Source organism: Pseudorasbora parva, chromosome 16 (assembly GCF_024679245.1).
Source record: "Pseudorasbora parva isolate DD20220531a chromosome 16, ASM2467924v1, whole genome shotgun sequence".
Lineage (NCBI taxonomy): Eukaryota > Metazoa > Chordata > Actinopteri > Cypriniformes > Gobionidae > Pseudorasbora > Pseudorasbora parva.
The window spans coordinates 36046995-36059745 of record NC_090187.1 but is presented as its reverse complement, the minus strand read 5'-3'; the positions used below and the strand labels follow the sequence as shown (position 1 = coordinate 36059745).

Here is a 12751-nt window from a genome sequence, read left to right as displayed (position 1 = left end):
TGCAAATGTATAATTTATTTCAGGTTTTATCTCTGAGATTCACATCTGCTGGAATTCACATATCTTTCCTTCACATGGGATTTGAATGAATAGTGAAATGAAATGTAAAACAACGAGATAAAGTTAAGTTTAGCTAAACCGTTGGAAGGATACTGTTCGCTTTACTTGGGAACTGGAGGTCTGTCTCTTTGGCTAGGTTTTGTCAGGTAAATATTTGGTTAGTGTAATCTATGTTGTGTTAAAAGAGTTATGACTAGACTGTCTACCAATTCATCAAAGGCTTTGACAGTAGCTGAAGACAGAGCGTCCTGAGAACAAAACAAGGGCTGCTGTGACCTGAGGTGATGTTCTATTACATTTTATTCATTGAATAATTGTCCAGAAAAATATGCTATTTGAACCCTAAGTTATATGTAACTGTACTTGAACCTCGCCATTTTCTGTTTGATTAAGTTGGTTTATTTTATTTATTTATTTATTTGATTGGGACAGTGCATGTTAATGAACACAACATGGAGTACATGCATGTAAACATGCCGGATTGTAGCCGAGGGCTAATTTCCATCCGTAGTCCCACGAGCTAAGGTCACATAGCTCACAAAAACAACCGTTATCTAATGTCCTATAAAATATATTTACATAAAAATAAAAAATTAATTAGTCATCAGAAATACATCCATATGCACAAGACGAAATACAAAAGTTAAAATACGACGCAACATACTCACTAATGTGTGCAACTTTGGTTTGCCCATAACCATTTTTTTAATTGGACTTTGAACAAACTATATGTAGGGCATTCTCTCAGTGTTAGAGGAAGACTATTCCACATGTTCCCACCTCGGACAGACAGAACTGTCTGTCCAAAGGTGGTATACCTGTGGGGTATTATCAAGTCTCCTCTGGTGGAGGCGCGCGTGGTCCTTTGTGAAGAATCTTTAGTTTTGATAAAATCCTTCAGAGGTGGAGGAGCGAGGGAATGTAAAACTTTGTAAATCTGACAGGCCATTTTCAAATTTATCATATTCTGAAAACCCAATAGTCTATGTTTTTTCAAAACATGACAGTGGTGATGTGATACTGTTTTTTTATCAAATATTTTTAATGCCTTTTTGTAGAGACTTTCTATTGTTCGGAGTGTTGCTGGGCATGCAAGAGACCAGGTAGTCAAGCAATAGTCAAAATGAGAAATAATCATTGCAAAAAAATATGTTTTAGCCGCACCCACGGTTAAATTATTTCGAATATGTCTAAAATTTTGGAGATTGAATTTAACAACTTGTGCTACTTTTTTTACGTGACTTTTGAAGCAAAATGTTCGATCAAGGACTACCCCAAGATATTTAAATTCTGACACCAGTTCAAGTTCCATTCCATTCAGAAAGACACTTGATCTAGTTATTTCCACATGACGTTTAGAAAAATACATACACACAGTTTTTCTGGTGTTCAACATGAGGCATGAGTCCTTGAGCCAATTCTGCACATGAGATAAAGCAGCTGTGAGATCAACAGATGCTTGTTGAATAGTTTTTGCTTGAGTGTAAATTACTACATCATCTGCGTACATCTGCGAGAAGACGTTTGGACATGAATTTGGTAGGTTATTAATAAAAAGAGAGAACAGAACCGGCCCAAGGATAGACCCCTGAGGGACACCTACTCCCGAATCTAAACAAGGAGATCTGACACCATCTACTACCACATACTGTTTCCTGTCGGACAGATAAGATTTAAACCATAAAAGTGCTTGATCAGAGATGTTAAACTGAGTCAACCTAGATATTAAAATCTGGTGGTTTACAGAATCAAAGGCTTTCTTTAAATCTAAGAAGACAGCCCCAACATAAGGACTCTTGTCAAGTAAACCTTTTATGTTTTCTGTTAACACACATAGGGCACTATCCGTGGAGTGATGGGTCCGAAAACCGAATTGTAGTCGATGCAATGAAGGTTGGACCTTTTCTAAGTGGGCCGTCAACAGCCTGACTACCCACTTCTCTGCGATCTTTGATATAACGGGTAGTATACTAATTGGTCTATAGTTTGACATGTCTGTTTTAGCACCTGATTTAAATATCGGTGTCACTGCAGCAACTTTCCAATCTGCAGGGACTATAGAATGGTTAAAAGACATATTAAGAAGAAGGGTAATTGGATGTACCAAATGGTCTTTGTACTCTGTCAATAAATGTATATTAAGACCAAATGCATCGACGGCTTTTGAATTTTTCATGCCAATAATAATTTGTGTGACTTCATAGTCCGTAATTTCAGTGATGTTAAATACAGACTGTTGTAGATCAGTAACATTGTCAGAGCACAGAGATGGACCAAAATGCTGCGTAATCTCTTTCACAGAATTAATAAAAAAACTTGAAATGGTTGAATTATGGATTTTAGTATTTCAGTGATCGGCTTATGTGTTTAGCCAGTATTTGGACACTGTAAGATTATTGCCTTGTGCTTGTAACCATACCTTAAAACTGTTTCCAATTGACTGAATTTGAACTGCATCAACTAAAAATGTATACACTTGTTTTTCAAATATCAAGTGAAAATCCTTTGAGAATTGCACATTCTGTCAGGTTATTTTAGATCTTCTATTGTGCGGTAGGTTTGAAGATGTTTAATGGCTAATATTGTTAACTATTATTAGGTGAATATTTGGCCATTGTTAAGATTTTAGAGATTTTGTGAGAAAGTCGCTGGTAAACCATTTGGTCGATTGAGTATGTTTATTTGTTTTCATTGATTTACATCAGACATTTGGAAAATCCATATCAGTCATCCACTAGGACCGGTAACATTTTTTCTACATACATTGTTAAAGAATAATGCACATGTTCAACAACTATTGAGAAATTCACATTGGTTGACCTAATTTTTATGGACATCCTTTGATTAATTTGTTTATTGTAGATTAATTATCGTGTGTGTAGATTCAAAACTGCTCTATGTTTACTGCAATGTTAAAATAGGCTTGGTTTAGGATGATAAATTGGTTAGATATCTCTCAATAGTACTTTGATGCCCCAAATGCTGATTTGTGTGTGTGGATAGGATCAATAGAACATGAGAAAATCACCTGGCTGGAGCCAAAATTATCTCTGTGGTCATGAGGTCAGTAGATATGAATGCCAGTGTGTCCCTTACATCTGACCGGGCGGGAATGCCTGGGAATGTGAACTACCCCTTATAAATGTTTGCTCCCTCTTCCTCTCCCAAGCACACAAGAATGGTGGGAAAAGCATAATGGATGAGAACACTACAGCACCCTCCACCCCTGGCCTTCAAGAGACCTGCAGATCGTGCAAGTCCCAGGCTCGGAGAGGCTGTCACAGAGCTGCCCTCCCTCCTCTTTCCCTCCGCCTGAAAACAAACAGAGGAAATAAACCTTCCTCAGAAACATGCTCTGTTACAGCCTGAATGTTTATTGTTGCTCCTGGGATTCTTTGAATCCGACAATTCTGAGGAGGACATGCTTATGGAAGGCATGGAGGTGACGTGCTTCGACCCTAGCAGGAGATTTGATCCACATCAGTGGGCTACTCTGTCCGCGAGTGTCCTTTTTCCAGCGACTCCCCTCTGCACTGCTGATACAGTCTCTTCCCGGCAGTCCCGCCCACATCGTGTCAGCACTTGCTCTCCTGCACACCTGTTCAGTATGGTAATCTTGTGTCTGAATGCCATGTTTTTGCCTTTGCAGAGGTGGGGAGGTGTGAGTCACCTGTATCCAAGCCTCAAACAGTCAAACAAAGACAACGACTGGTAGTCACAGCAGATAGGACGTACTAACGGTCCGACTGATTGATTTGTGTTCTCCAAAGAACTTACTGGAACAAGCATTGGGCCGCCACCTGTCCGATTGTGTTTGCTTCCCGTCAGTGTTTCCACATGGAGCTTCAAAGGAATCAACAAATTGTGTATGAAAATCACACCCCAGCATTTTCCTACGCTTCATGAGCTGTCCGCAGCTTGCTGTGTTCTTGAGGCTCAATTGTTGGTGAGAATGATTGATTAAACTTCAAGAGTCATGGCAAGGATATATGGGGAACTGAGGGGCGTCTAAACTATTGACATAAATTTCACGATTCGATTCCAATTTCAATTATATGTATCCCCAGTTGGTACAATACTATAATATTAAAGGTTAAAATGAACAGATTTGCTACTTGCTTTTTAATTACACATAAGAAAGTTATAGTTGTAGTAATAATGTTTTAACATAATTATGTTATTAAAAATTACTATTAAGTTTCTGCTCCTTTTTTATATAGACAATAAAATGGCGTCTATCATAAAAACATGATGGATTTATTTAAACACACTATAAATATTGAAGAACAGGTTAAAAATGAATCAATTACGATAGCAAGTCCCTCTCTTTGATTTTCTAACCATCGTAGTGGAAGTTCTGTGATGGAGGAGAATAAGGAATTGTAGGAGCTGAAGGCAAATGGTGTCTTGTAAACGAATCCTTCTTTTGAACACCTAAAGTCTAAAATCACATGCTGCGTTTTAATTTGCACACTATCCATCCTACCATCCTAAATAGTATTTGAAATTAGAATGAATGCATCCCAAATGCACGTTAACATGAGTACTCCAAAGATGCCCGGATGGTGTACTATTTCAAGTTAGAAACCAAAGCGCAGATCCATACACACTCTAACGATTCATATTGCCCAGCCTGCGTGGGTCGGGGATTCAATTAGAACTACAAACAAGAATAAAAGTGTTAAAGAACTACAAACAAGGCAGATGTGTGAGACTGACAGTTAAGTAGAGAGACGTTTGATCTAACCTGACAAAAAGATATCTATTCAATGTTATCCACATTATATTTCATCTGCAATAACATTGAGAACTCTTATAAAGATATGTTAGGTCATTAACTTTTAAATGCGTCATTATGCAGACACATGAGAAGAGTTCTCCGCATGAAAGACCCATGACTGGCAGACCAGCGTGCTACTACATTTCTCTCTGATACGGAGGGAAATTAAATTAAATTGAATATGGAGGATTTTATCCGTGACAAGATGATTGACAGGGCAGTTTAAACAGTGACAGGTTGCACGTAACTAAGAGACAGAACGGTCCGTTAAAGAGACAACTACGACAAAGTAGTACGTCCCAAGGCTACACACTCAAAAGCATACTTTTTCTTCACATAAACAGTACTTTAAAAAAAAATTAACCGTTCAACTAAACGTAATCAGACTTCCGAACACTCAAAGACTTTAGTATTGGCTTGATGGTGGCGCTGCCTCTCCGTGTCTCTCTGTGCAGGACCGTCTTCTCAACCCTTTGACATAATTGCCTTGTTTTTCTTGTGCACAGATGTTTCTTCAAGGGCACACAGTGGTTTTGTAGTCAATTTGGATCAGTCCGCTCTCTCTAATTACTGCACCAAGAGTTGCTGTCAGCGACCAATCGTCGATCAGCTCCTGCGTATGTGCGCTTGTTATGAGATGAGGGTGTCCACACAGCAGCACTATTGTTTACTTTTTTCTGAAATGAAAGACCATTAAAGCATTCCTTGCCTGTTCTTGCATGCACTTGTTACCGTCACCTCTGTGTATGCATGCGTGTGTCTCTGGAGTTCATGGACTTTCCATGTGTAATGTATTTCCATTGTTTGTCTTCATGCTGCCTGGATATGTTTGTTTGCCAGCCCGCTTATGGTTCGAATAATCTAGCTCTGGTGATAAAGAAATATTCAAAAGGGATGCAAAAGGCTGAGTTTATCTTTGAGGACACGGCCGATTAAATCCGTCCCTTGAGTAACAGTATACAAAGTAATTCATTGGCTGGAAGAACTTTTAATATATGCAGTTTGTTCACTACTCACTGATCCTAATGTGTGTTCACTGACATGGCGTAAAGCCACCAAATAAATAAAAAAATAAACGATCTGGGTATGACAGCTGAGAATGCTGCTGTAAAGTCTAAACAGAGCCCCTCGTGGTGACTGTAGGTATGATCCGTGTGTGTTTGTAATCTGTGTGTGTTTGAATGTGTCTCTGCTCTTTGTCTCCGGAGACATTTTGCAATGCCAGTTCGGTTGACGGTGGGAATAGGAAGGGGTCCATAGGGAGGAGGCATGCAACGGACATCCTCAGGTCTGTTAGAGGCGAAGTATTGAGGAGAAATGCCACAGAAATGTCAAGTTTACAAGCACAAAAACAAGACTCTTCAGCGTGGGGGAGTGAACTTTCAGCCCCCCTTAATCTCCTCCCTTCTGTCCGCCAAACCTCTCCTCCCTTCCCACTTATTTTGTCTGTTGTTTTTTTTCTTTACAGCCCCCTCTCAACAGTTTTACTGCCATTTCCTCCCCTCTCTCTTCCAGGGCTCTTATCGCAGGCTGTTAACAGCTCTAGCCGTTAGATAGCTCTTCTCACTGTTTACACTCATGGCCCCACCACCCGTCTGCCTGATACTCTAGTGACCCATCCAGTTGTTTGCTCACTTGTGGCCTCTCTGAGATTGTGTGTGTGTGTGTGTGTGTGTGTGTGTGTGCGTGTGTGGGGGGTTTGTGACCTCACCTACTCCGTGGTCTGGTCTGAATGGGCCCCTCAGGTCACTCTGATCCAGACAAGCATGTCTTCCTCCCTGAAAAACACGCTCATACCCCAGACCAAAGAGGGGAGGGGGAGAGTATTGTTGGGTAATGGGGTCTGAGCGTGGGTTTGAGCCCCCTGGGCTTCACGGGCTGCTAAACGACCCCAAACAACAATGCAAAATCTTGTTGTTGTCCCGAAGGCTAGCTAATTTGTCTGATCAATCCTTTTTGAGTTTCTTTATTGCTTGCATACCTGGAATTGTTGGCATTCCTCAGCTGTGCCACATAATGCGTAGATTGCAGATTTCTTCTGTAAAGCACAGATCAGCTCAGATAGTGCCATGTAATGGATAAACTTACCCTCTTTCACAGAACGCTACTGGTTTAGTGTTTAGTCCAATCCAATCTCCATGTCTGTCTATATATCAGTCGCTCTCTGTTTTTTGGTGCATTGGTCTATCTATTGTCTATCTTTCTTTCAGTCTCACAGAATCTATTGATCGCCTGTCTCCTTCATTCTCTCCCTATTTACCTATCATCTGTCAGTCTTTCCGTGTTGTCTATTTGCAATCGATAGACATATTTGTCCGTCTGTTTGTCAGTCTCTTTCTATCTCTTGGTATCTGTCAGCCAGTCTGTCTTTGAATTGAGTCCATCTGTTTTTTGAATCTCTTAGTATTTTTCAGTCCATCTGTCTTTTGAATCTCTCAGTATTTGTCCGTCCAGCTGTCTTATGAATCTCTCAGTATTGTCCATCTGTCTTTTGATTCTCTCAGATCCGTCCATCTGTCTGTCTTTGAATCTCTCAGTATTGTTCGTCTGTCTGTCTTATGAATCTCTCAGTATTGTCCATCTGTCTTTTGATTCTCTCAGATCCGTCCATCTGTCTGTCTTTGAATCTCTCAGTATTGTTCGTCTGTCGGTCTTTGAACCTCACAGTATTTCCGTCTGTCTTTGATTCTCATAGTATCTGTCAGATGGTCTGTCTTTGAACCTCTCAGTATTGTCCATCTGTCTTTGATTCTCAAAATATTTGTCTGTCCGTCCGTCTCTGAATCTCTCAGTATTGTCCATCTGTATTTGATTCTATCAGATCTGTATATCTATCTGTCTTTGATTCTCATAGTATCTGTCTGTCCGTCTGTCTTTGAATCTCTAAGTATTGTCCATCTGTCTTTGATTCTCATCGTTTCTGTCCGTCCGTCTGTCTTTGAATCTCTCAGTATCTATCCATCTGTCAGTCTCTCTGTCTGTATGACCTTCGCCAATGTGTTGTGACCGATTCAAAGATATACAAACCATCTACTGAAGAAATTATTAGTCACAACTTCACAACATTTACTTCAGTGGAAAATGTATAATCATAAGTTTATCTAGAATGTTTCTTTTGTTTAATTCCTTCTTTTGTACTACATTGGCAAAAGTAAATGTTAGACCCCGTGTCTGTTTATCTGTCTGTTATTATAGAAACTTTAAGTTTGAGGCTGATGCACCAAGCAGAGTAGTTTGGCTCTGAGGTGAAGACTTTCATAGTTTTGCAGATGTCTCTGGATGTTTGGAAATTTTGCAGTCCTCTTTAAAGAGTTTTCTTTGCTCTCTTGCCTGCTGTAATGATAGAAACAGATACATAATGCTTTGGAAAGACCAGGATGTGTGTGTTGTTTGAATAGACTGCAGTCATAGTCAATGCATTTCAAGATGATAAAGGAGGCACAAAACACAACCTGGGGGTGTCAGGGTGGTGGGGGGGATGTGTCCGTTTTTTTGTAAGGAGGATGTTGTGTCCTGTATCATATCCCGTAGGTTGTGTGTAATCACGGACCTTGCCCAGACATGTGTGGAAGGTTTAACATGTGTAATGCTTTTCTAAAGCTCTTTGTGAAGAAATCTACAAAACGTGTTTTTTCCATTTCCATCAATGGAGAAGGCAGACTTTTCTGAATCGAGTCTGAATCGAAGAAACATTGGAAGAACTATTTATTCAAACCGAACCTTGAGCAGGACGTTTCTAAGTGATGCTACCCGGTTTGAGGTACATTATTAGATGTTTCAACTGTAATTCCTCACCATCAGCTTTAACACATCTGTGCCCATTAACAGACACTGCATGTGTGTTTCTAATTCATCATGGTACACATGCGGGAACTGTATCAATAAAAGCACACACATGAATATCTGTTGTAATATTAAAGTTTGCAAAACAAATCTTGCGCCATTCTTTATCTTTATTCAAAGTAGTATTACAGACAATCTATATTGAAAGACACAGTTTTAGGTAATACTACAGCTCACAGAGGATTTACACTAGTATTTCAGTAAGACAGTAATAACATGAGTTAGCCAGATACCTACACAATATGAAAAACCATAAACGCATTGTAGAGCACAGAGTCTTCTCAACATGATGCTATCCAGTATCCACTGCAGTGTTTGAGGTGGTTCAAGTTTTCCCTGGTGTCGCGCACATTAAGTGGACAGGGAATATGCTGGGGTTTAGTCTTGACGTCACAATGAAGCGGCTTAGGGCTCGTTTTATTGACTCAGAGTCAACTCTTTACCTATGAAAGACAATAACTTTATACACTGTGCACTTTCAAATTTAAAACTTTGCAGGATGTTTTCATTAATTTCAAACTATGTTACACACTACATAAAAGGTCATTTTCAAAAATTCATAATAGGGACACTTTAATATGTATCCAAGTAATCAGAATTTATTGGTTTACTGTCCTTTTCTGGGTTAGGGTTAGGTTAAACATGCGAAACAAAAAAATCCTTCTCGACATTAAAAAGTCCCCTTCATTAATCTGATCAGATCTTCTTCAGAAACTCTTTTGTGATCTATACTGAACTTCTCACTGAAGACGACAAATTCAACTTAGTCACAAGTGCTTTTCCTGCTCCTTTTTGGATTCTGCTGGACTTTTTAGACTGGCACAGTTGTGACAACCCATAATTGTAGATCATTTGCCTTGATATTATGAGATATAAAATGGCTCTTACTTTTGACAATACTGTTGACTCATCCACACTGAAAATCGAGGTATGTTATGTAGTATATTCCAAACTTAAGAATAGTTGTTACTGATTAACTAATTTAAATGCTTCTGATCTGGTCTGTGGTTGGTTATAAAGCTCAACCGCTGAAAAAACCCTCACATTGTAATAAAAATAATGTGCTACAATGGGAATAGACTTAAATGGAATTATGCAATGATTTATGCATATTTGTATGTTATCTAAAGCAGTTTACATTGCATAAAAGATTCATTTTCCCTGGAAATTAAACCAATGACTTTGCTACGTGAATGCAAAGTTTAGTCTCGCTTATTAATTTGAGGGATTGTGCAGCTTAATAAAAACAATGTGTGAATGATACAGCTAAGGTATTTGTTTCTATGGCAGCTGCCTTGTGATCAAAGCAGCTGTGGCGTAGTAAAACCACCATCTATACATTCATGAGTTTCCACATATTTATTGGCTTATATACATAGTCTTGCTTCTGAGTTTATAGACTGCTAAACGTGTAGCAAAAATGTTTGAATAGCTCCAGGGTTTGTGATTTTTATACAGCACAGAGAAGAATCGTGGGATTTCTTTTTAGTAAGTTGCGGTCACATTCAAAGACTCTTTTTGTCGACTATAGAATCTACACAGACGCGCACCCACACACTTCATATAGCAGTATCTCCACCCTACGCATTTTCCTGTGTGTTTGTGTGTCTAGTCTGGTGGCTTTGAATGAGGCAGTGAATGTAGGCATACGTTCTGTGTGTTTGTGTGTGGATCTGGCTACTGCCTCCTGGCTAGCGTTGAACAGAAGTCATGATTCATCTGCCGCTCTCGACACTTATTCATAAAAATCAGCATGAATACTACGCTTTCCTTTTGGAGCGCTCAGGGGGCCTGGCTTGTCCACAACATGTCAGATTCTTCTCAGTCCAGGTTACGGGGCAGGAATGACGAATGCTCTCGCTCCGCCACTGTGGGTGTCCTCACTGCTAGTTGGCAGAGCTGGCATAGTGTGGCACCACCGGTCTGAGTACACGCTATTTTGTGGACTCTGAATGGATATGTGGCTCATTAGTGTGGGTGTTTTAAACTGTTTGATGCCAAGGTCTCCCTGATATGAAGACAACTATACATCTAAATTCTGCTGTTTGATCAAAATAGTGAAATATTATAAATAAAATGTAATTATTTTTGTATATCTCATAATATATTTTCTGTAATAAATATAAAATAGAAATGCACTGTTAATAAATGTCTCCGGCAATAACGATAGCTGATTATTCAGAATAATATCTTGGTACATTGCTTTAATATTAGAGGTTAAATTCAACAATAGAGCCCAAACTATTATATTCAACTGCTATGTATTTTTTTAGTTTGTATTGTAACTCGGTTGCTCAGAAACACTTCCTTCATGACTGATTTATTCAAACATACATATAAAACTAACAGTTAATAAGCTCCTCTCTTGTGTATTTTATAGCTAACTAATGAAGTTAGTTGTGCTGTATTTGTGCTCACACTTGATTAAAGTGTAAGAAAAGATTCTGCCTCAAACTGAGGCACTACAGCGATCTGTCAAGTCACATTTAAGAGCGTCAAAATGCCATTGTTTGAATTTTGTGATAAAATGGACAGAATTTGAAAGCTTAGACTACTCAGCTATCAGAAATAACAAAGCACAATGCTCTTTGTAATTATTAGGTTTGTGGGAGGAACACTACAAATAATGTTTTGTGTAGTAGAAACCGTGGACATGGCAACCCTTGCTTGAACTACACGTGATTCATAGGGTCAAATACAGCCCTGAAAGAGACACGCATACAGGTTCTGGTCATATAATTAGAATATCATCAACAAGCTTGATTTATTTCACTAATTCCATTCAGTCAAACTTGTATATTATATTCATTCGTTACACACAGACTGATAAATGTTTATTTCTTATAATTTTGATGATTATCACTGACAACTAAAGAAAATCCCAAATTCAATATTGTTAAAGGGGGGGTGAAATGCTGTTTCATGCATACTGAGCTTTTTACACCTTTAATGACTTGGATTCCCATCCTAAACATAGACAAAGTTTCAAAAACTAATGTTGGACGTTTGATGGAGTATTTCTGTGTTAAAAATACTCCTTCCGGTTTCTCACAAGTTTCGGCGAGTTTTTTTCGAGTATGGGTCTACTTGACGTTAAATAGAGCGGAAGGTCCTTGTATGGGCCGTATGGGCTCTTCTCCCGGAAGGGTGCGCGCACGCGTGACTAGAGCGAGAGAGAGGAAATGCACGCTGTAAACAGTCTCTCAGGTGCAGATCCAGTCGTCCGTAAACACTTATGTCGCGCCGCGCTCCACTTTATTCCTATGGGTGACGTCGAGCGACTTCATTCCGGGAAGGCAGCGCTGCATTTGAACCGATTTGAACGCAGAAATGACGGGAAGCTTCAAGGCATCGCTTCAGTCGCGTCGCAAAGTGGATTTCCACGGTCACGGCTGTCACAGGACTTCACCAAATCATACCAAAGAAGTGTGTTTTTGAAAGAGCGGTCCTGCTTTGGAAGATGCCGGTGAGTAAATCAACTTCAAATGTCTCTGCTATTGGCTACCGTCGCATGAGTAAACATCAGTAAACGATACGATCGCGTGCTTCGTCATTCAAATGCGCTAACGGTTACTCCATTGTTGTTCTGTATAACGTTACACTTTTCTGACTCTGACGTGCAAAACCGTTTTGCTTGCTACCTCTAAGGTCTAGTCACATACAATAGTCCATAAACCGAATCATGTCCTCATAAACTGCAAACAAAGGCCCCTAAATACAGTACATACCACAGAGATGGACATCCTGATGTTGCCGTTTCTCCTGTTCAATTTATTTCTCCCTCAGATTTGATTCTGGATCATTATCTGTATTAGCTGAGATAGATGGGTTTCTCCACGCTTGAGGACGTCACCGCTTTGCGCGCTTGTCATTCTTTAGCTCCGCCCACACGATACGCCTCCAGGCGCTCGTTTTTTTCCGGAAAGACTCGGTACAGCCCATATTTCTTTTATAAATATGATAAAACTAAAGACTTTTCGGAGATATGAAGGATGCAATACTACTCTATAGGTACTCAAGATTGACATGAGATTGACTGAAACTGAGTGTTTCACCCCCCCTTTAAGG

The 12751-nt window shown here is 39.5% G+C and overlaps 1 protein-coding gene across 2 annotated transcripts in view; it reads left to right on the top strand.

Annotated features, from left to right (window-relative positions):
* The window catches only part of igf1ra (insulin-like growth factor 1a receptor), a 115774-nt gene that overhangs the window by 18068 nt on the left and 84955 nt on the right, over positions 1-12751 (top strand). The gene's annotated exons all lie outside the window — the stretch shown is intronic.